The sequence below is a fragment of the Dermacentor albipictus genome, chromosome 2, assembly GCF_038994185.2.
Source record: "Dermacentor albipictus isolate Rhodes 1998 colony chromosome 2, USDA_Dalb.pri_finalv2, whole genome shotgun sequence".
In the NCBI taxonomy this organism is placed as follows: Eukaryota; Metazoa; Arthropoda; class Arachnida; order Ixodida; family Ixodidae; genus Dermacentor; species Dermacentor albipictus.
Window position 1 is genome coordinate 70,173,521 of NC_091822.1, and position 22,663 is coordinate 70,196,183.

The 22,663-nt window shown below is 46.8% G+C and overlaps 1 long non-coding RNA gene and 2 other non-coding genes across 3 annotated transcripts; 1 reads left to right on the plus strand and 2 right to left on the minus strand.

Annotated features, from left to right (window-relative positions):
* Nucleotides 1-3,272: 3,272 nt before the first annotated feature.
* TRNAA-UGC (transfer RNA alanine (anticodon UGC)) lies at nt 3,273-3,344 on the minus strand. The gene has a single exon. It is a non-coding gene; the product is annotated as a tRNA-Ala (tRNA).
* A 1,999-nt stretch (nt 3,345-5,343) lies between these two features.
* On the minus strand, nt 5,344-5,415 carry TRNAA-CGC (transfer RNA alanine (anticodon CGC)). Its single transcript has one exon. It is a non-coding gene; the product is annotated as a tRNA-Ala (tRNA).
* Nucleotides 5,416-13,523: 8,108 nt separating this feature from the next.
* On the plus strand, nt 13,524-21,135 carry LOC135908228 (uncharacterized). The gene is made up of 3 exons (XR_010566252.2): nt 13,524-13,824; nt 14,957-15,062; nt 20,808-21,135. It is a non-coding gene; the product is annotated as an uncharacterized lncRNA (long non-coding RNA).
* Nucleotides 21,136-22,663: the final 1,528 nt, after the last annotated feature.

Consider the following 22,663-nt stretch of genomic DNA (forward strand, 5'->3'; position numbering starts at 1 on the left):
TTTAAGCATGTCTTTCTTTTTCCTTTGCAGTTCTACTAAAGGCATTTTTTATCATGCTTTCTAGAAAACTGTCACCGAACGACGAAGGAACGCGGGATTTTGTAGGCCATGCATAGCACGAAGAGTTACATTTTAATCATTACAGATTAGAACAGTGCACTGACTAGAAAATATAGCCGTCTGAAAAAAATAAGAAGTCAATTTTAAATTAGCAAGCAGTTGTGCCACCGATGCCGACTACAGGGGGGCTCGGCGACCCGAGTTCCCCTCCCGGCGGTGCCGAAGAAGCCCTCCCAACGTCTGTTTCCGTGTCCCAATTTCTCGTTGCCAGACTTGAGTCACCCTCATCTTCCAGCTGCCTTTTAAGCTGTCCTTTACGTCTGACTTGCTAAAATGTTCATTTTACCAAATCCGTGTTCTTGGCCCGGGCGTGCTCGGGTTTCTATCAATTTGTAATTTTCCTAATTTTTTGGCGAATGCCGACAATACACGGGAAAGAGCATTATAGAAATTTAGCAAACTAACCTTCACTTTCATTCGTATGGGCAGCTCCTACCTAGAAAATAATTATGTTGCTAAACCACGCTGCTTCCAACATTGCTCACCATGGTTTCACAGCGAAAGTGTTAGTGAAACTAAAAGCGTTGAAATGCGCTATATGGGTGTTTTACGGTGTCCTGTGAGAACCACATAGTGTGAGGAATGTTAACGGTAATACCTAGAAATATTTATTAAATTTTTTCGTTCATTACTAGCTACATCTCAATTCCTAATTTATCTTCATTCATCTTTTTTTTTCCTGTTTAGCGGCGCAAATAAAGTGCTCACAAGAATTACCCCGCTTGTCCGAAAGAAGCAAGCGTGGTAACAATTCTATATTTTTATAGAAAAGGGGCCATTTTACGCGTGACGTGTACCGAAAGCTTCACAGGCGCATTTTATACGAACCACGCAGGAAGTTCTCCGAATCTTCTAAATGAACTCTGCACGGCACAATTAAGGATAACATTCCGACGCAATGGGATGCATATCATGCGTGATGCGTGGCAACGTTGCAAGGGCGTTGCAAGCCCTTGCGGAAAAAAAAAGCCTTCAGCAAGTCCTCAAAGTTCTTATCAGCTATCTGGCCCGGCGTCTCCAGAGAACTGTACGTCACACCAAATTTAAATGTTGTCAAAACAGAGGGCACGTTAAGCGTAATGTGCGGAGAAAGGTTAACGTTTCTGGCATAATTATTAGCGTTGGAAATAAATACTCAAGCCTCGTTTTCTCCTTATTTTTATGTTCAATACGGAGTTCATAATCAATTTACCCGGTAACTTCTGTGAATTAGACAAGGTACATTGTTTATATCTTTTGACTATTCGAGGGAAGGTATAGGTAAGCTGTAGGAGAAGTAAGAAGTGTGTGGGTTTATGACAGCCTTCGCAGTTAATTATGCGTCCGAGTGGTACGGAGCGTTTAAGGTGCGTTTTACGAATGGCGCAGAATTTAGCCCGCGGTCCCGAGAGCTCTGCAACTTGCGCCAAGATCGAATTTGTGAAAATGAGGAAAACGTTATTGCCAATCAAAATGCGAAGTTAAATGCATGTTGTCAAATTACAAAATTGCTTCAGCATTTGCTTGAAAGGGCCAGTTGGTCGTTATTCGCTGTTTCCGAGTGTTCCATTTTTGTGCACGATAACAATTTCACAATAAGTAAATACGGTTGCCATATGTGGCACGATGTTTGGAAATGGTATAACATTTCCGCCTTAATTGCAATTATTGAAAGTAATTACTGAACACTCGTTTTGTGCCTACTTTTATGCTTTCCACGAGGCAAGATAGGCTTCCCTGAGAACGACCTCGACAAGCTAAACGAGCAGCTTGTTAAGTATTTCGATAAAACAAGGGGGAGAATGTATAGGCAATGCTCAGAGTGGACGTGTCAATTTCAACCTTTCGAGTAACTTTACGTGCAAATTCGTGAATGTTGAGGGAAAGTTTCATGGTCGATAATTTGACAAGCTTCAATGTGTGTCGTTCAAGAACAGCGTAAAATTGAGCGCAATGTCCTGAGGAGATGTAAGAGCCAACGAGGTGGAATTTGGTGGATTGGGGCCCAGGTAGGGGCTGATGATCCGCGTCGCATACGTTTTCGCAGCCAAGATAAGTTTCCGCACACCGCGTGTGGTTACCGATGCAGCTAAAGGCTACGCAGTGATTACCCGACGACCTTGTATGAAGTGACATGGCGTAAATTTCACAAAGGACGGGCTAAAATTACCTCCGAATCGTTCCGCAGCACGCGACGGTTCCCACAAGCCAGAGAGGAGGAAAGGCTCGCCGCAAGCCCCTTTCTTCCTCGCGCAATGAAAAAGTCTAAATAGCTTAAATAGCTTAAATGACAATCGTAGTGCCTGGCATAGGCTCCTAAAACCAAATTTTTTTCGTGCATAACCATCCGCTCTCGAGCGATTATCCTTCACCCCTGCCGCCTCTGCGTTGTCACCGACACCCTCGATGAGGAACTGGTTTGTGAGGTTACACACTGGCACTGCTGCTCAGCAAAGCCCTAGCTGACACGCACACGTCGGGCCTGTAAAACGCGGTATGACAAACAGAAATTATGTATTATATACAGGCTGAAGAGCACAGCCTGATAATTTGTTTTTATTCGAGTAGGTATCGTTAGGTATGCGGTATCCTATAATCGCGATAATTAGAGTTGGAAGCGAAAATTGGGGACGTTAAGAAAGTGCGCGTTGCTGGAACTTCTTCGATTGGCATTCGATATACGCCCAGCGCAACCCCCCCCCCTCCCCCCTGCCGCACGAAAACGGCTCCGAGACTCCCTCGAACAGCTGCGCTCTGTGGCTTGCACAATGTAACGTATGTCAGCCAACGGTGAGAAGTGAACGCATTTTTGTAGTGTTTTAATCCTTCTAAACGAATGTAAATACCATAGCGAATTGAGAAACAGCTCCTTTTCCTTAACTTTATGCAGAGCATGACGTTCACCACGAGAATTTGGCTGACGGTAAGCGTTTCTTCCGTGTGTTTGGTATGAAACTCAAAACGTCGAAACGCGTTTTTTTAATTGGTGTTTTACCATGCTATACGACAGCCCTCATGTAAGTGCACTAGTGATTCGGTTAGCTAGCTTTACGTAACTTCCCTGCACGCATTCATGCCTAACACGCAGAAATGCGTGGGCGTTGGAGAGGAAAAAAGAAAAAAAAGAACACTGTGGAGACACAGACGCAGAAATTGAAAAAAGTAAAATCTCGTGGAGATGCCGCGGTTCGAACCCGGGACTTCTCGCATGCAAAGCGAGCGCTCTACCTCTGAGCTACACCCCCTGGACTTTCGAGGGGTATTGCTTATTGCAATTATTGCGTAACTACATTTAGTTTCGAAGACGTGAAGCCTCCTTCGTACAGGCCGTGCATTGGACAACCTAAATCCTTAGCTCTGGCAGTCCCTGTGTCGCTTTGTGATAATCAGCTTAACCAGTGAGTCAATCAATGCAGAAACTTGAATAGAAGCTGAGGAATGCGCAACGAACGAAGTATAATAGATGGAACCTTAAAAAATAAAAACATTGATTATCGTATTGGATTCAAACGCAAAGAAATCGGTCTTATTTAACATTAGGAGCAAAAGATGGAGCTCAGTAGCTAATGCGATCAGCATAACCGATGACCGCTTCTTGATTAGAATAAAACTGATGCAAAGGGGTAAAAAATGGCAGCCGACGGCGGCAGAGACTAGACTCTCTTCTGGATGGAACAAGGCGAGCGGCACTAGCAAGCCAGCCCATTCGCGGCAGCCTGGACAGAGCTGTGACCTCAAACCGCCATTCACACCGAATCTTGACCGCAGTGGGTTCCGGACAGGAAGCACAGACACAAAGCCGACCCAAGGATTAAAAGGAGACGAGTACATCGGCAATTAACTAATGCACCAACGGGTTCGCTTAATGCGCTGTTGCACAAATCGGGCAGCGAACTGCAGTAGACACCTGAAGAGCTCAGCGTACCTTGCGATGCCTCCGCGCTTTCGAAGGGCGAGGTTGCATGGCAAAATCTGCGTGGCATGGTCGACAGCAGGTCCTGTTCACGCATAGGTTGCGACAGTTCCTACGAGGAAGAAAAATCGCCGTGCACCAGGTAAATGACGCGGTGTGGGCCAAAAGAATGGAGACCATCAATGTGGCTCTTGCGCGCTCTGTAGGCCCTGTTTCGACGTTTCTCCTAAAAAAACGCCAGAGAAAGAGAGAGCATACACGTTTCCTTGGCTGAAACTACACCTCATGATATCAGCTTTGATGATCACGTGTCTTACGCACGAAGGACAATGATGTTGAGCTCGTGGAAATGCACTAGGGCGTGTGACTTTTCACGCGGTTGGTAAAAAATCGAGCACCGGGCGGTGTTCGTGGTATGGCTACAGCCTAAGAAGCTGACACGTACGTTGCAGCAACACAGCTCTCAATTTTTCTTTTCGTTTTTTTTGCTGTAGCAACGGCGCCCGTGGTGCCTAAGCCTCCGCATGCTGTCTGACAGGTGCAACCTCATAAGGGTCGGAGTGGCAGTCGTCAGCCGCTGACTGCCGGCCATTGCGGCCTGTCGTCGACACCGGGCCCGTCGAGGAGCAAACTGAGCCTTGCCGTAGCGGACGCGTAAAGTGTTGAAGAAAGAAGGATCCACCCGTGAAGGACTATGGGATCAGAATTCGGTCCAACTGCGCTCGCTCGGGATTTTGTGTTTCTAAAATCGTAGAGGCGCAAATGCAGCAGCAATTGATCGCTCACGATGATCAAGCGCAGTGACTTAAACGAGCTGCGGGTAGTCACGCTGTTTTTTTACTGCAATGACGATGACACAGCGTTATTGAAACGATGCCTGCCCATTTTCCCTGCTCAAGTAGTGAGACTAGCGTGGGTACTACGCCGTTGGAGATTATTTGTGAAATAAGTACCCGACAGACTGAAGAGAGCGGGCCTTAGTGGTTACGGTTCTCTCAGCTGTTCCCGTGTCAAGGTAGTACATACGTGCATACGCGGGCGAAACTGAAACACGCTACAACGTGTTTCAGTTTCGCCGAGCCGCCCTGTAGTCGGCGTCTGTCGCACAGCTGTTTGCTAATTTAAAACTGACTTCGTTTTTTTTTTCAGCAGTCTATACTTTCTGGTCAATGCAGTGTTCTAATCTGTAATGACTAAAATTGAACTCTTCGCGGTATGCATGGCCTGCAAAATCCCGCATTCCTTCTTTATTCAGTAACAGTTTTCTAGAAAGCATTATGAAAAATGGCTGTAGAAGAACTGCAAAGGAAAAAAAGAAGGAGACCCTTAAATGGAGGTGCCGGGGTTTGAACCCGGGACTTCTCACATGCGAAGCGAGCGCTCTACCACTGAGCTACACCCCCGGGACGGGTTCTGACGCCTCCGGTTCTGAATTTGTACGGGCCATGGATGCTTAGTGTATGCTACCAGAGCTACCTACGCCGTATGTGTAGAGATGTGGTTGTGTCTTCAAGCGCCATGCGTTCTTGAGGACAAGTGGTGCTGAAAATGTTCAGACATGACTTCTCGGAATACGGCACGGGGCTGCGAGTATTGCCATCTCGGAGGTGACCGCATCAAAAGTCGCAGCTGCCCGTTTACTGTGTATCCGAGTCACACGAGGTGTCGGGATAGCAACGAAAATCACCTTTGTCATCCCTAATCACACTGTCCTGCAGGTACGATTTGTCCTGCAGGTACGTATGCGTATGCGATGAGACTATTTTGCTTTTTTTATGCCTGAATGGTGACAAATGTAGCAGATAATATTGTTACGTCGAAATAAACTACGCATAAACTATTTTAATGCTACATTTACAAGTATCACAAACACTAGCCAAGATGAAAGCCTTGCTTGCTTGGTTGCTTCTTATACCATGGCGCGTACCCACTATGGGGGATAAGCTATGAAGCTGGCGGTTACACGGGAAATGGTTATAATAAAACGGGCGCTTTTGAAAGGAGAGCACGTTAGAAGGCAATAACTTTTAATCAATTTAATTGGAATTTTGTAAATTAATAAATAATAAATCCTCAAATTAACGTAACTTCGAGTCTTGTAAAATATTAAATAAAAGTGCGCAGCTTGCACTAGTGGTGCAAGGCTGGATTCAACAGCGGAGCTCGTGATCACCAAGATTTTACGTGGCTTGTCTACGTTGTTTGTAGGTTTGCGAGACTATGTTAGATTTTGCTATGTTGTTGGTAGGATTGGCTTAGTCGTTTCTAGGTTTTGCGAGGTTATGCTAGGTTTTGCTACGTTGTTGTCTCGGCGGGCTTGACGCTTGATGTTTTCGAGTAGTCGCAGGCCTGGATCGCTTTCTCGGCGACGTCAAGCGTTCGGAACCGCAGCTTCGGCGCGGTGTTCCGGATCAGCTCGGCGGCGACGCATTGCTTCTCGCTTGGCAGTAGAGGCGCCTTTCCTTGTAAGCCGCTTCTGCGGACGTCCGGACTTTCTGCGGTATTCCCACGGCGCAAGCAAGTACGCACGGAGTAGAGGAGGCGGGAGGTGTGTCGCCGCGCCGGATGTTCCGAGCTTTCACTCGCTTGTGAGGTCACGACTCCGGCCTACGCGCGTGGGGTGCGAGCAGGTTACGTGGCTCGGTGCTCTCGCAGGTGGTTGCTGGACAACACGCAAGGCGGCGCGCAGTTGGGCGCAGTTTTCTGGTTACGCTCCACGGCGTAACTGAAATCTTAAACAGCCCCGCTGTTAATAAATCAGTAAATTAACTAGCTATTATCCTTGTGTCACCAAGGAAGTCGCATATGGCCCTGCATACATTATTGTGGCTCAAACCCTAAATATTTGTCCCAAAGAAGAAAATGTTTTCAGTGTTTGTAGCAATGACTAACTTTGGGAATGGAATTTCGAAGTATTTCTCTCTCTGGGTGGTGAATCGGCGATAACTTAATAAATATCTTCAATGGTTTCCGGTTCTTTGCAGAAATGACATACAGGGGACAGCGCCAGACTAGACCTGTGTAGGCAGTCCACGTAAGCACATGGCACGTCCTCTTCATCCAGTGGCCGCTCTCTTCTTCTACGAGTGCCAAGTAACAGAACCCCCAAGTGGCATTGACCAGAAAATAAAGACTGTTGAAAAAAAACGAAGTCAGTTTTAAATTAGCAAACAGTTGTGCCACAGACGCCGACTACAGGGGGGCTCGGCAAAACTGAAACACGTTATAGCGTGTTTCAGTCTGTCTTCAGTCTGTCTGGCACTTATTTCACAAATAATCTCCAACGGCGTAGTACCCACGCTAGTCTCAGTACTTGAGCAGGCAAAATGGGCAGGCATTGTTTCAATAACGCTGCGTCATCGTCATTGCAGTTAAAAAACAGCGTGACTACCCGCAGCTCGATTAAGTCACTGCGCTTGATCATCGTGAGCGATCAATTGCTGCTGCATTTGCGCCACTACGATTTTAGAAACACAAAATTCCGAGCGAGCGCAGCTGGACCGAATTCTGATCCCATAGTCCTTCACGGGTGGATCCTTCTTTCTTCAACACTTTACGCGTCCGCTACGGCAAGGCTCAGTTTGCTCCTCGACGGGCCCGGTGTCGACGACAGGCCGCAATGGCCGGCAGTCAGCGGCTGACGACTGCCACTCCGACCCTTACGAGGTTGCACCTGTCAGACAGCATGCGGAGGCTTAGGCACCACGGGCGCCGTTGCTACAGCAAAAAAAAAAAAAACGAAAAGAAAAATTGAGAGCTGTGTTGCTGCAACGTACGTGTCAGCTTCCTATGCTGTAGCCATACCACGAACACCGCTCGGTGCTCGATTTTTTTACCAGCCGCGCGAATAGTCCCAAGCCTTAGTGCGTTTCGACGAGCTCAACTTCATTGTCCTTCGTGCGTAAGACACGTGATCGTCAAAGCTGATATCATGAGGTGTAGTTTCGGCCAAGGAAACGTGCATGGTTTCTCGTTCACTGTCGTTTTTTAGGAGCAACGTAGAAACAGTGCGTACAGAGCAGGCAAAAGCCATATTGGTGGTCCCCTTTCTTTTGGCCCACACCGCGTCATTTACCTGGTGCACGACGATTTTTCTTCCTCGTAGGAACTGTCGCAACCTATGCGTGAACAGGACCTGCTGTCCACCGTGCCACGGAGATTTTGCCACGCAACCTCGCCCTTCGAAAGCGCGGAGGCATCGCAAGGTACGCTGAGCTCTTCAGGTGTCTGCTGCAGGGCGCTGCCCAATTTGTGCAACAGCGCATTAAGCCAACCCGTTGGTGCATTTGTTAATTGCCAATACACTCATCTCCTTTTAAATTAATCCTTGGGTCGACTTTGTTTTAGGCACGAAAAGCACTTGGGTCTGTGCTTCTTGTCTGGAACCCACTGCGCTCAAGACTCGGTGCAAATGGCGGTTTGAGGTCACAGCTCTGTCCAGGCTGCCGCGAATGGACTGGCTTGCCAGCGCCGCTTGCCTTGTTCCATTTAGAAGAGGGACCGGTCTCTGCCGCCGTGGGCTGCCATTTTTTACCCCTTCGCAACAGTTTTATTCTAATCAAGAAGCGGTCATCGGTTATGCTTATCGCATTAGCTACCGAGCTCCATATTTTGCTCCTAATGTTAATTAGGATATCGTGTTCTTTGCGTTTGAATCAAATAAAATAATCAACGTATTTGTTTTTTAAGGTTACATCTATTATACTTCGTTCTTTGCGCATTCCTCAGCTTCTATAAAGTTTCTGCACTGATTGACTGACTGGTTAACTGATTATCACAAAGCGACACACGGACTGCCAGAGCTCAGGAATTAGGTTGTCCAATCCACGGCCTGTACGAAGCAGGCTTCATGTCTTCGAAACTAAATGCAGTTACGCTATAATTGCAATAAACAAAAGCTACCGTAAGCAGAGGGTGTGTAGAAGAAGACGGCGTTCCGAACGGTCGCTTTTCTCATGTTCTCCGCTTCAAAGGATTTATCGGCCCCTGGCCGAGGTGCTGCTCAGGCTTCAGCCAGCAGCAATGACTACCGTGTTGTGTTACCCCGTCTTCCTACCGGTAAGCTGGTTGTGGACTCCGTTTTCCTGCATGCTGACTTAAGTGGTCGACCGTACAGAGCCCAAGACTTCAGAGACGTCCTTTGGAACGTTATTGACCTGAAGGAAATAAGTTCCATCGGACAATTTCAGATGTCGCATGTGTGGATGGTGACGTGCAAATCAGGGATGACAAAATCAAAGCTAGTCGCATGCGGGGAATTATCCGTAAAAAGTAGACGCTGCGTCGTCATTGATCCTGAGCCCACGGAAGTTAAAATGAAGCTTTTGTGGCTTCCTGAGCGTTTGGAAGACGACTACATTCGAGATGCGTTCCAGGCTTACGGGAAAGTCAAGTCTATATCAGCAGAAAGCTGGAGAGTATCGGAGATGGAACAAATGCGTACGCTAAATCGGGACGTGGTGTTGACTCTTGCCGATGGAGTGAGCATGGGGGACGTTCCACATCTACTACTGTTTGTGGAGTGCAGAGTCTCGTATTAATTCCAGGCTGGTCCCCACTTTGTCTGCGCTGTAACAAGGTGGGGCACATTCGTCGAAACTGCAGAACCCCACGTTGTGAAACCTGCCGGCGCTTTGGTCACACAGCTGAAGAATGTGTCGTAACATACGCCGATAAGTTACGACACAGAACAAAGCCTCCGGATGAAAGCTTGCAAGAATACATAATGGACATTACGGAGGTTCTTGACGCTACGGGAGACATTCCCTCTTCCGCGGAGACCCGCTGTGCCACTAAGGCCCCTCTGCCTGTTAAAGACAGTCACGATGCCATCGCAGAACTGCCCGTGAAAAAAGAAAGCAGCGAAGAGAGAGATGACCAACCGAAGCAACAACCCAAAGGAGCACCCGCTACCACAGAGCCAGCTGCTGCCCAGCAAGCCAATGAGGGAGCCGGAGATCACTCATCTGATGCACCCAAGCAACTCGACACGTGCACTGAGCCGGCAGAGGACAGCCGAAGTAACGCGGATACTTCAGTTCCGAAGCGCCATGCGACCAACAGATCGGAATCAAGCACAGACAGTGAGACGACCAGTACCACAAGAAAAGCACGTCACCGCAAAACATCGAAACACTCAGGAAAGTGCCGACGATCACGGTCCAGAAGGCCAGCTGGGGTTTCGGAGGGAGCCTCACCGTTGCCCTCTAGGACCGATCACATAGATCATTAGGTCCAAGTACTTGGTAGTAACCATGGCCCTGTCCCAGCAACTTCTATTCGCAACCTTGAACGTACGAGGCCTGAGGTCTTTGCAGAAACAGGCGCAGCTTCGCCGGCTTTTGTCTAGGAAGCGCCTCGACTTCGTCGCCGTGCAGGAGACGAAGATTGAGAGTGACGACGAGACAGAAAGGGCTTTGCGACCTTTTCTGTCTGAGTATGATGTTTGCGTTTCACACGCTCTTGGTTTATCCGCAGGCTGTTTCCTGTTTCTGAAAAAGAGCCTACTTTATTCAGCTTTTAGTTATCATGTAGACACTGAAGGTCGATATATATGTTGTGATTTTGTGTTGCAGGGTGTGCCATGGCGCATAGTCAACGTCTATGCATTTAATGACGCTGCAAAACGAACTCTTTTATTTGATAATGTGTCTAGTCTATTGGACTGTGATCGCTGCATTGCTTTAATGGGATATTTCAATTGTGTATGCGATCCGAACGATCGAAGCGGCAATAACACTCAGCGGGACAGGAGTGGTGAAGTTTTGTCAAACATAATAGAAAATGCAGGGCTCGTTGATGTAGGAGTGTCGGGACAGGGAGCTCGCTCTTATACAAGAATTCAAGGTCATTGCTACGCCCGCCTTGATCGGATTTGTGTTTCTTCATCACTCCTCTCTCGAGGACTATCCTGCATTACTATCCCCGTTTCATTCTCTGATCATTCTCTGAACAAAAGTTAGCCGACATTGGGGTTTTTGCGGCTCATGAGCTTTGAAGACTACCGTGCACCAGAAAATTACTCTGGCATGAGGCACTAAAATGCGTTACATTACATCGTTTTACTACCATCTCTGAGAAACGTAGTAAAAGGATGTCATGAGCCGGCTTTACGACGTACAGAGTTTTAGATCACGTGACCAAAAACCATCTATTGAGAGTTTAAAACCACGTGATCTGGAACCAACCTGAAGATCACGTGATTAAATACTACCACTTTACTCCCCAAGGTTGCAAGCTCCGCCCAATCCAGTTAAGCCTACGCTCGGCGACAGGCACGACCGCGGCAGGAATGGCAAAGATCGATGCCGTGGCGGTGCATCCACCAGCGGAACGGCAGAACGTTGGAAACTTGGAACGTATGTACTACATACGTCGCATAAGATGTGTCTCAAGTGGACGCGGCTTCCTGCCGGCGCGCCGCCCGTTGCACGACCGACGAGCCGATCGACTGCATTGCGGCGAACTCATCGAAAAATAATGTTCCGATTCCGCTCTGCACGGCGAACTGGCGTGGCCATGCTCGCATTCAGCGACAAAAATCGCCTCAAGAATCGTTCCTGGACCGATCCTCTCTACGGCAGGTAAATATCTTGCCGTTCGCGAGGGATACCGCCATCGGCCGGCAGCCTACAAACAGCGAGTTGTCGCGTCTGCTGCTCCGGCCGGAAGCAAGCGTGTCGGTCAAAGTTCATTGCCAAGCACAAGCCCACTTTTTCATGCTTCTACGAGCGAGAAAACGACTGTCTCTTGTCCACTTTGAAGCTGTGAACGGAATCGTCATGACCCACTGTAGCACAAAATAAACAAAACGTTGGTTAGTTGTAGTGACAGTCAATGGAAAGCCTCACGCACTATAAATAGATGCGATCATGTCGAGCGGGCTCACCAATTCAAGGTGAGGGCACATAATCTCGTAAACACGACAGCTAGCGCTGTAGGAAGCGTGTATACGAGCGGTGATCATGAATTTGTGCTCAGTAGGCGTCAAAGAAGCCCGTAGGCCATCCACCATTGCAAGCAGACGCAGCTGCACGGACGGCGCGCTGATGGGCTCGTGTTCGCCAACTAAAGCGGGAGACACACGGTCCGATTCGGTGTCCGATCCGGCGTCCGACGCGCCTGAACGGCAGCCGGAATCGAGGTGTTTTGCCGTGCCGAAGCGCCGGATCGGACGTCCGGCGTGCGACAAACCGGGCAAATTTTCATCGTCCGATGTGTCCGACAACCGCACACTCCGCACCGTCGTTTGGCCGCAGCTGATGTGACGTTCTCTGACGTTCCCTCCACGGAGGCGGCGCTGGCAGGCCGGTTTCTCGCCGTCTCTTTTTTTTTTCCCTTGCCTGCTGCAGTTTGTTGCCGACACGAAATAGTTACCAGTTCAATAAAGTTATCTCGAACATGTGCTTATGATGCAAAACAGCGCCTAGTACACTAGCACTAAGCTACCGTCGAAATCGGGAGCCGCGACGCGAGGGCCTTTTCGCGGACAAACAGCACACACCGATCTCTATGCACCGACCGTCCGAGCGAGGCTGCTCGCTTCGCTTGCACGTTTGCCCTTCGCAACGACTGCGTCGAGTAAACCAATTGTATTTGATTACGGGCTACCTAAGTGCACAGCGTTAATTGTTTTGGCAAAAATAAGCCCTCTTCATCGAGCTCGGGCTAAATCAAGCGCCGTCGGCCGCAGCGTCCGCCTAGCTATGCCTGCCGGCCGTATCGCTGGCTGTTACCGGAGCCGTCAGTGGACAACGCGCCGTCGTGAAGTGTTCTGTCACTTGCAGGGGCATAATGTTATTGACAGTGTTCACGTAAAGCGAAGCAGTGTTGTGCAGAGTTTTTATATTGCGTTTCTCGACGTGAATCTAAACTCAAGCTGGGGAGGAGGGAGGGGGGCTGGATTTGGGCGGAGCTTGCCGCTCGACCGTTCGGATACACGCACGTTGGATCGGACGCCGAATCGTACCGTGTGTCCCCTGCTTAAAGCTCGCTCATGGTTCGGCGTTAGTCCCTGTATATTCTTTATTAATAAGGAAGCCTACCTAGGCACTGTAAACCCAACAATTGGGGCCTAAATGCCTGCCTTTCTCCCAGCTACAGTTTCGTTTGAGCGACAAAGTCTGATTTCGAAGGCCGTGCTTTTGCAAACTGCATGCGACTGAAGCGGTTGCGAATCTTGAAGGCGACATCCGCTTCGTTTTTTTTTATACATATACAATACATTTTCTTAAACTTCGTATAAAAAAGTGCATATTTATACAAAGTTAACACTTTTGGACTCAAGAAATTTGTTAAAGTGTCCCTACCGACTGTTGTTAGGAAAAAACACGTAATTTTCTCATTTACGACACATTTTTCTAAAAACCGCAGAGTGGCGCCACTGCAGTATTCGTTTGGTTACAGTGTTTGGTCGACATACCACGTTGGTTGCAGTAAGGCGGTATTTGAGTTATATTTTGGAAGTGCCTAGACAAAATGTGCTCCGTGTCGTGTGCAGTAACCATCGCAAACCCTCCGGACTCGTGTAACGCCGTTAGTTCGCCGTGTGTTTCGTGCGATCTATCAGTGTCGACAGTGAGTGTCTTACTACAGCGCCCGTCCGAGCTGCCTTTGTTCTGCCGAGCTGCCTGCCCGCGCTCTCGTGAAAAGTCTGGTACTGGAGCTTCGAATCGTAGTGTATGGAAGGCTGTTGAAGGTTGTGCTTTTGTGGAGCTGGAGTTCATCGGAAGTTCTACAGTGCTTGCGCCAGAAAGACGTCGGTGCCTCGGTACCTTTGAGACGAAGGAGCGTTGGCCAAGTCTTTTTGAAAGGTAAGCAAGTTTGGCCCTTGCGCGCATTCTTGAACTTATGATTTACGTAATGAACGTTGTGTAACTAGCTAGAGCAAAGCGCTTTCTGATCGTAGGTTGGCCGTCTTGCTGTGCACATTTAGCAAGCAATTTCACGAAGGCTTCCTCTGATGTTACAGCGTACTTGCATTCTGCTGTAAAATATAAGCTACCCGCCTTGATTGCTATGCCTGAATGGGCACACAATTATGAAAACACTGAAAGTTGCTGTTCGTTCGGTAGTTTTCTGGCAAGAAGTTATTCGTTATATATGCATTCCCGCAAGTACAGTACATGTTTAATGTATCCGTCGATGTATCATGGGCTTCGCGCGTTGGCACACGATTCCTATGTTTGACGCTTAAGCGGATAGAAGCTTGTATGAAGTTTTTTGTATGTATACAGTTTGGTTTGGAGGACCACGTCGCGAGAACCTGTGTATTGTTTATGTTCTTGAGTGTCTTCGCGTATTTGTCTTCTATGTTGCAAACCCGACATAGGCAGATATTACAGTAACGAAGTTTATTTTTAATCCAGACATTTCAGACACCGGCCTTTAAGAAAGACATAGACCAACCAATTCTTACGAACGGGATGCCAGCTCTTGCAATCGTAGGTTATACGGTAGTGCGTAATAAAGTAAGGACTGCGATTTTGTAGCGATACTTACCCCTCGATTCTATACAACTCTTGTCGCCCACCGCAAACGGCCGGCTGTTCCAGTACGTAGCACGGGCCGGGGCGGCGGTCAGACCACTAACGAATAACGAAAAGGAATAGCATCGCTACAAAATCGTGATCTAGCTTTCAGAATGCTTTTCATGTGCTCAATATTTTTGTCTAATCCAATGCGCCACGTTTAACTGCATATATGAGTTTTGTTTTTGATTGTCCTGGTAGCCTGTTGTTGCTGATTTCGTTCCTTCCTGAAACTTCACTTGTTACAAAATATCAGTGTAACTTCCTTAGATATAGCAAAGAGACATTTGTGCAACCAGGCGCAAATTCATGCAGCTGGCTGTGTGAGGCTCTCTTTGCAATTCCACATGACACTGGTAAATCACAAATTCCCAGGTTCACAGCACAATAAATTAAACATTTCTTACTTTTGAAGGCTATGCGGATTCTGGAGGCATCCCTGCATCGAGCAGGAACCTGCTGCACTGCTGGAAGCTGGACAGCACGACAATAAAGCACGTGATCTGTGCGCTTTCTCAAAGGTGCGTACAAAACTGGTGCTGCCTTTCGAGTTGTAGGATACATTTGTGTTATATGCAATCATTTTACTGTATTGCCATTTTCAGGATTTCTAGTGGCTGATCACGAATTTTATGTTTTGGTGGAGTGCCCTCAGTTTAATGAATTTACCTAAAGTAGCCTCCTCTGAGTTAAATATAATTGGGTGCTTGAGTAATTATGCCTTATATACTCCATATAGACTATATTAATCTAGCCAAAATGCCTTTTTAAGAACCATGAATTGAGGTTTCGTGCCTTGAATAATGTGCTCTAGACTGTCTAGAAAAATGCGTTGTACCACCTAAAGACATGGTTCACGGAAAAGTGCCTTAAGCAATGCTTTCGCACAAAAGTTGTATCATCAAGAGTTTCAGAGAAGCCTGTGTGGTCGGTATGAAACATGACAAAGACAGACATAGACCAACCAATTACAACATTAAAAGCAATACATTTTGGCTTTTATATGGAAGCCTTGTTCACAATAAGGCTAAAAAAAGTGGAAGTGCATATTTAATTAAGTAAGCTTTAGCATAAGATGGGCGTGGGCTCCTTGGTTTCAGATAAACGTGTGTCGTGTTGATTGCATCTCCAGGGAATCCGGGTACAGGCATGGCTTCCAATTTCTTTCCTGGCCGATTATGCTAGACACTATCCAGTCACTATTGTGTTTAGTCATTGCTGCATGCTCTGCCAAAGCATTTGATGCCACTCTTTTCTCATCCACATCGTTCTGATGTTGGCGTAGCCATTGCTTAAAGTTACCCATTGCTCTAATGTAGATAGTATTCATATACACATGTTATGTTTCAAAGGCCAGAATTCATGTCAGTAAAATTTTTGATACGGTTTGTTACTGAGATGGCTACCTCATTGGTTTAACATGGCTTGTCACTGGGATTGCTCTCTTGTCTGTTTAGCTTCTTGTCGGGTTCTTATGGATTTGATTTTGTGCACAATGAGATGTTACACACACACCTTGCATATACATGAAAAAAAGGTTTACAACAGAGATAACATATATGCATGGGCATATATATGTGTCAATAAAATACTCGAGCCTCATTTCTGCCTACAGAAAAAGAAGTTATTTCTCCTCGAGGGCATGACTGCTTGCATTAATGAACCTCCAAGAAAAGGTTTTCTCTAATCCGTATTTTTGATATCTAAATGCTTATGTGGCATGTACAAACTGCTTGCATCAATTTCTCATTGGGATGAGTGGTCTAAATTTTAAATTTGAGTAATAATTACAATAAATAACTCATTTCACCTGTCTTCTAATGACTCTAAAATTCTATGCTTCTACCTTGCCAAACCTTTTATGAAATTAGTTTGATGAGGCCCAATATACAGGGCTTTCTAAATTGAAGGTATCAGTACCTATTAAAGACTGTGCTAACTAAGAAAATGCTGCTTGTGTATGTGGTTTATTCGTTTCTCAGACAGAAGCTTTACACCCAAGTGCAGTCAGTAAATCGAAAACAATGGCGTCTTGTTCAATAGTTCTCGAGCACTTGTGCGTCACTATAGTCGGATACAAATTTAGAAAAAAGGGGAGGCCCCGCCCAGATGAATGAAGCGCGACGTCCGATTGCCTCCACGACTAAAATAATCCCGCTCAAAAAATCGTACTTAGGAACCGCGCAATTCTCAGTATGAATAAAGACTTTGATGACTGGTTTAGTAGAGCTCTCATGTGCTACAGCACATGCCAGATCGCAACAGAAAAATAACCCCGTGCCTTCCACAACGCTGCCCGTCGTCTGCTCTTTAGCTTCATTGCAAGTGGCAAAAGTAGAAAGAGCAACTCTGCATGGCATTTGTGCTTGTTTACATGTACACGGCAGATTTACTACTCCTGTTCCGAGCTTCAAATGAATCAGTTGCTACTGAACAAGTACTTATATAAAACAATGTATTTATCGCAACCATTACAAACCCAAGATGCTCAGTGTCAGCGAAAGCACCATGTTAAAGCTGAGGAGGGAGGTCAAAGCTTCGCATATTTTGGGTGGCAAACTATCGACGCCCTCACGAAAACGCCCACAAAATGTGGAGAAAAGAAGAAGCAGCACGAAGTAGGACACGTGTGCGCTGAGGTCGTGTGCACGATTTCTTTCACCACAACGAGATACCGACGATCGAGAAGATCACTAACGAGTTCTCGAAGCGTATATTGTGTTATGTTTGTGCCCTGGGATTTGCCTGACGGAAGGCCAGTGCTATGGTTTGTCGACCGTCGAGGCAGCATTCATCCCCGCATGGTGCCTGCCTGCTTCGGTCACGACTACGTGCACGGCTCGAGTTTCCTCGCGGCTGCACGGCGTCCACAATGGAAGCAGCCATTGGATCACGGACTGCTGTTCGGCCCCTCCATGTCCCGGCAGCAATGCAACACCCCCCTCCTTTCTCCGGCGGCGCCCACACCACAAACGACTCCCGCTGTGTTTGGGACAGTTTCCAAAGGAGGGTTGTGTTTCGACCCGATGCCTTGCAGTTGGTTCCCTTTGTCCTACGCGGGCCATAAAACTTGCCCGGCGCACCATTCTGACCAACTGCCAAATCGTCCTGACGCCGCAGCGTGGTTCAAGGAAGCGCCGGGCACCGAGAGCGGCGTTAGGACCCCGGAGGCTGCGCAGACCCTCTCTCTCACGACCTTGTTTCGTCCTTGGGGACTGTCTGGGGGATCTTTGGACTGAGGGGTGTTATTTAAGCAGCTTGCAGCTGCTCTGTTGGTCTCTGTCCTGATAACGACGACAACATGTAAACATTGTATAAAGAATTATTCGCAGAGAAAACTCTCCTCGTCTCTGACTCTGCGTGAAGTGGGGTCCAGACCTCCTGCCAGCCACACATACCTCGGCAAACGCAACAATGGATCTCCCATCACTGAAGCGGTGTACTGTGTGTCAAGCACAGCAGCCAAGCATTCTCCCGTGACCTCTCAAATAAATAAGCGGTTCATTTGATGACATATTCCTTCTAATGGAAGCCGAATTCTGAAAAAGCAACGTCCTGCACAGATCATGCTCAATATAAGCGTTGGCATGGAAACGTGCTGAAATGCCGGAAAATCTGAATGCAAATGCAGTTATTAACTCTGAATAACTACGTGGGGCCCGAAATGCTCATTCGGGCAGCCACTGTCCAGCTTCACACGAATAAGCAGTAGTCAACCTGAATGAAATTGACAGCCACTCTTAGCAGCCTGCACGCCAAAGCACATTGTGCTTTGCGTGCAGTTGTGCTGCCCCTACTGTTTTTTCCAGCCCGATGAGATGAATAATGCCAATGTCAGAAGGCCCAAAATACTCTAGTGGGCAGCCACCTATGAGCATGACGGGCCCTGTGATGAAATAAGTCATCAGGGCACTCTTCAAAAGCACCTTTAGCAGTCTGCACGTCAAAGCCCAGTCAAGCCGTCACTACTGTTGGTGAAACGGCAGCAACCAATGCGACAGTGACAGCCACTGTTGGCAGCTTGCATGCAAACACACATTCATGTGGTGGCATTGTTTATTTTGGTTACCTGGCCTAGGCAAGTAATGCGAATAAGAGAACAATTATCAAACATCATTAGCTTAGTTAGGCCCAATATACTCAGTCGGGTAACTATTAATAGCAGTAGTCGAGGGCACGCTTGAAAGGCACCATTAGCAGTCTGCACGTCAAATCACAGTCATACCGCAGCCATTGTTGTATTTATTTATCTGACCGGGCAAGTAACACCAATGTAAGCACAATTATTCACCCTGAATAGCTCTGCTAACATTGTTTGTACTAAAATATGCTGAGTGAAGTTGAATTTGTTTTATTGAGGCAATTATTTAATTTACAAGCCATCGGCATGTCGATCAACGGCCAGGTTCAGACAATGTCATTTGTGAAGTAATAAATGGTGAAAGTTGCAAAAGCTCTCAGTGCACTGCTTTGCTGGGCTCCATTCACTGAAGAATGTCTTTGCAACGGCGAAAGCGTCAGACAGAAATCACACCCCGCTGCACATTGTTATTCGTGCTGAAAATTTTCGCCATCATATGTGATAGGCAGCGAAACCGTTTGTTTACTAAGACTGAATGCATGAAAAATGCAACAGCATAGCAAGGTGTTTCACAATATGCAGCCTTTCATGTGCACTTCTGGCTAGCTGCCACATGCACTGACGCATAAACGTGAGCAGAGGTAAGAGGCAAAGTTGCTGTGCAACCCACATGATTTAAGAAAATGTATCTCTAAACCTTTCTGTTTTGATAGGCGATCAAAATATGTTTTGAGCAAGTTGGTTAATCACATTGCAGCAACAATACAAGAAACAAGGACAGAAAACGCAGCGAGTAGGCAGATTGAGAAGACGAGGTAGACCAGTGAGAAAGGTTTTAATGAGATGGAAAAGGCCAGTCCTGCAGTGTACAGGAGTTAGTGCTTTGAATGAGATTGGCTAATGAAAATGTGTAGGGACTTTGCTGAACTAAAACTATCAAAAACAAATGCTAATATAAAATAAAAGGACAAATATGAGTAAGTGCAAACGCGCATGGAAGCAGGAATGCTGGCAACACAACTTATGCGTGACTGTGCCACAGCACGCATTCTACAGCTTGCGTGCGCGGTGAGCACTGGTGGAAAGAAATCAATCGACGGTGCTATACACAACGCTCGAACACCACCATTAGACGCTCGGCTATTTCACTGTTGACAACGATCACTCACGCTAAGTTGACGGCGACAAATCTTTGCATTGGAGGCTTCTTTGTCAAATATTTTCTGTTGAGACGCTCGTAGGTTTGTTTCACGCGCGCACACTTTTCTAATTTCTCCTCAGAATGGTTTTGCTCCGTCACTTTACCCCGTCCGACGAAAAATGCAGCGAAACGGTACACGAACTCACCCGCCGAGGACAGCGGGCACCAGACTTTGGCAAACTTTTCTTGTCTTAACTTCACCCAGGAGCGAAATAAAAAAGGCATGAAACAAACAGGCAGGATGTGTGTTTGCAGCAATCACCGAGGCATCCTATTTTCAGGCAAAGCGTAGCGCAGCATCAGCGCTGCTCGCTGCAATGTTTCTTCGCCGGATCACGGCGTAGAATAAACGCACGCGGCACAGATGCCGCATTGTAAGCTCGCAGTAATATTTCTGGCATGATAGACAATGACAAACAGATTGGGAATTCACTGTGATGAGGCATTGACACGCACAGCTGACGCGACTTGGCCCAGTTCGAAGCCCGGACGGCCATCTTCGACGGCGGGCCACCGGCCGTCCGGCGCATGACGTCAGTCCAGAGTGCGCACCCATTAGTGGATGCTCCTGTGCATCCGCCTCGGAGGAGTAAAGGCCCCTGTTTTTCTAAAGTTGTATCCGACTATAATCGAGCACAGCTTGACCCTTGGCCTAATACTAAATCAGGCTTGAAGCTTTCAATGTGTGCTAACCGCTAGAACAGCACCAGATTTCATTCTGTGCCAAGGGGTGGAACGCATTTGCTTAGAGCTACGCAGATGAATGTCTTTCTTTTGCATTGAAGTTCCCAATACTTTCTAGTCTTGGGTGAAAGTACACAGCTCAGCACAACGCATGTATGGTATACGTAAGGGTACTTTGTTCTTTAAACCGTATCAACAAGAAGCAGCTACTTCCGTTTTTGCAAACCTTACCTTATTTCCTAACCTTTCCTTGATCAAAAGTGTAGAAAATTAATCTGTGCTTGTTCTGTTGTTTCACAGGTAGACATCGGCGACGGTGTGTATGTTGAAAAGGGCCTGCTGAAGAGGCTGTGCCTGGATGCTAACAACTCGGGCTTTCAGTTTGCGGGGGGCCTCCTTAAGGCTCCTTTTACAAAAGAAGAGGTTGAAGGGAGGCGCTACACATGGATGCGCAGCGATTGTTTGTGACAGCGTCACTGCTGGCAGGCCTGGCCTGCCTTTTCGCTTTGTTCTGGGTCTTCCACGTTATCTACTCGAAAAAGGCCCACAGGATTTTGACATTTATTGAGCACTGCTTTCTGGATTTTTGCTACACAAAGCCGCAGGTGAAAGCATTGGATTTAGTCAATTTTTACAAGAAACTATTGCTAGGCAAAAAAATTTTCAGATGCATATCCTCAAGAAAGTTTCTGTCAAAATTATTTTGCCTAACAAAAGCACTCGTGGGTTCTGTGGCTGACAGGTTGCCCAAGCCATGTAGCACAGTGCTTGCTTTAAAGGGACATGAAAAAGAAAATTTATTTGAGCTTTATTAAATCATTCTTCTACAACACCGCAAAAACAACTCCCACCATGAGAATTGGCTTCATAAGCCAGATAACTTGTAAAAACGAAAACTGGTGTCGCCACCACCACCTTATAGTTCCTGCACCAGCTCGCTGTGATATGGAATTTGACGGTGTCCGTTCGGGTCTAGCTAATGTTCTACTGGCCAATATTGATGAATTCTGTTGTAAAGGTGTCAAAGAATATACTTAGTTGAAGTGTGACTCCACACTGATGTGCGGGCACTGCATAAAACTTGAAAAATGAAAGTTAAATCTTCATTTTCTCATCTAATAATCCACTTATTGCCACAATGTTCATCAATACAGTTCTGAAAGATTGTTTTATCAGTCTAAAATGATTTACTGTTTCACTTTAGTATTTCTGTAATGGACCTTCAGCCACAAAATGTGTGTTAGTATTCCACAGGTATTCTCAGCGGGGGCAAAAGCACCAGCAGCATGCTCAATGATTCTGTACCAACTGATAACTTGAAGGATATCCTGTGCCACTAGGGTTAGGCCAACGTGGCTCTGTGTTAATCACCACAAGTGTATTATGCAAAACTTAATGGCCCAGAAATTGGTAATTCAGGAGGGAGTTGAATTAACTATTTTTTTTCTTTATCATGGACTTCTCACATTACACTTTGTCACAACGCATTCACTTTAAAGTAACTGTGGAGCATAAGGTGGTTTAGTATTCAGACATGCCTTCTGTGTGTAAACAGTGTTAGATGAGCAATAAAAAGATACACCATAGATGCTGACTGGCAACATGAAGGGGTTTGAGGGCAGCTACAAATATACATCCTTGTAGTCGTACCTATAGCACCATGTTCAATTTGTCACACAAGCATATGGCATCCATCACAACTGCATGCCTAGAAACGGACAAGGGCAACACACTCAATTCCCTTTTAGTCTAAGAAGCACTACAATTTTTAGGCAACGAAATTGAAATCTGGCTTGTACCCATAACTACTGCAATACAGTTGTGCAACATGTTCCTCTTGTGTGGAAAAAGGGCTGCATATGTTTTCTTTGAGCACAAGGGGGAGTGGTATCAGTTAGAGCCCCTCCATCCACGTGCCACTGCCGCTTTCTTAAGTAGCGACAACCTTTGTTGTGCGCCGCCTTTTCCCCTCACACCAAATCCGGTTCCAGCATTTCCAGTTTAAAAGTTTCCGGTTCCGGCGTTACCGCTTCCTGAAGTTGTGCTGCGGGAATTTCCGCTTTGACTGCCGATGGTGAGACGCCCACGCGTGCTTAGCAGAGCTGTGGGAGTCACCATGAGAAGAATGCAAAGGCGACAAGCTGTTGTATTCCGCT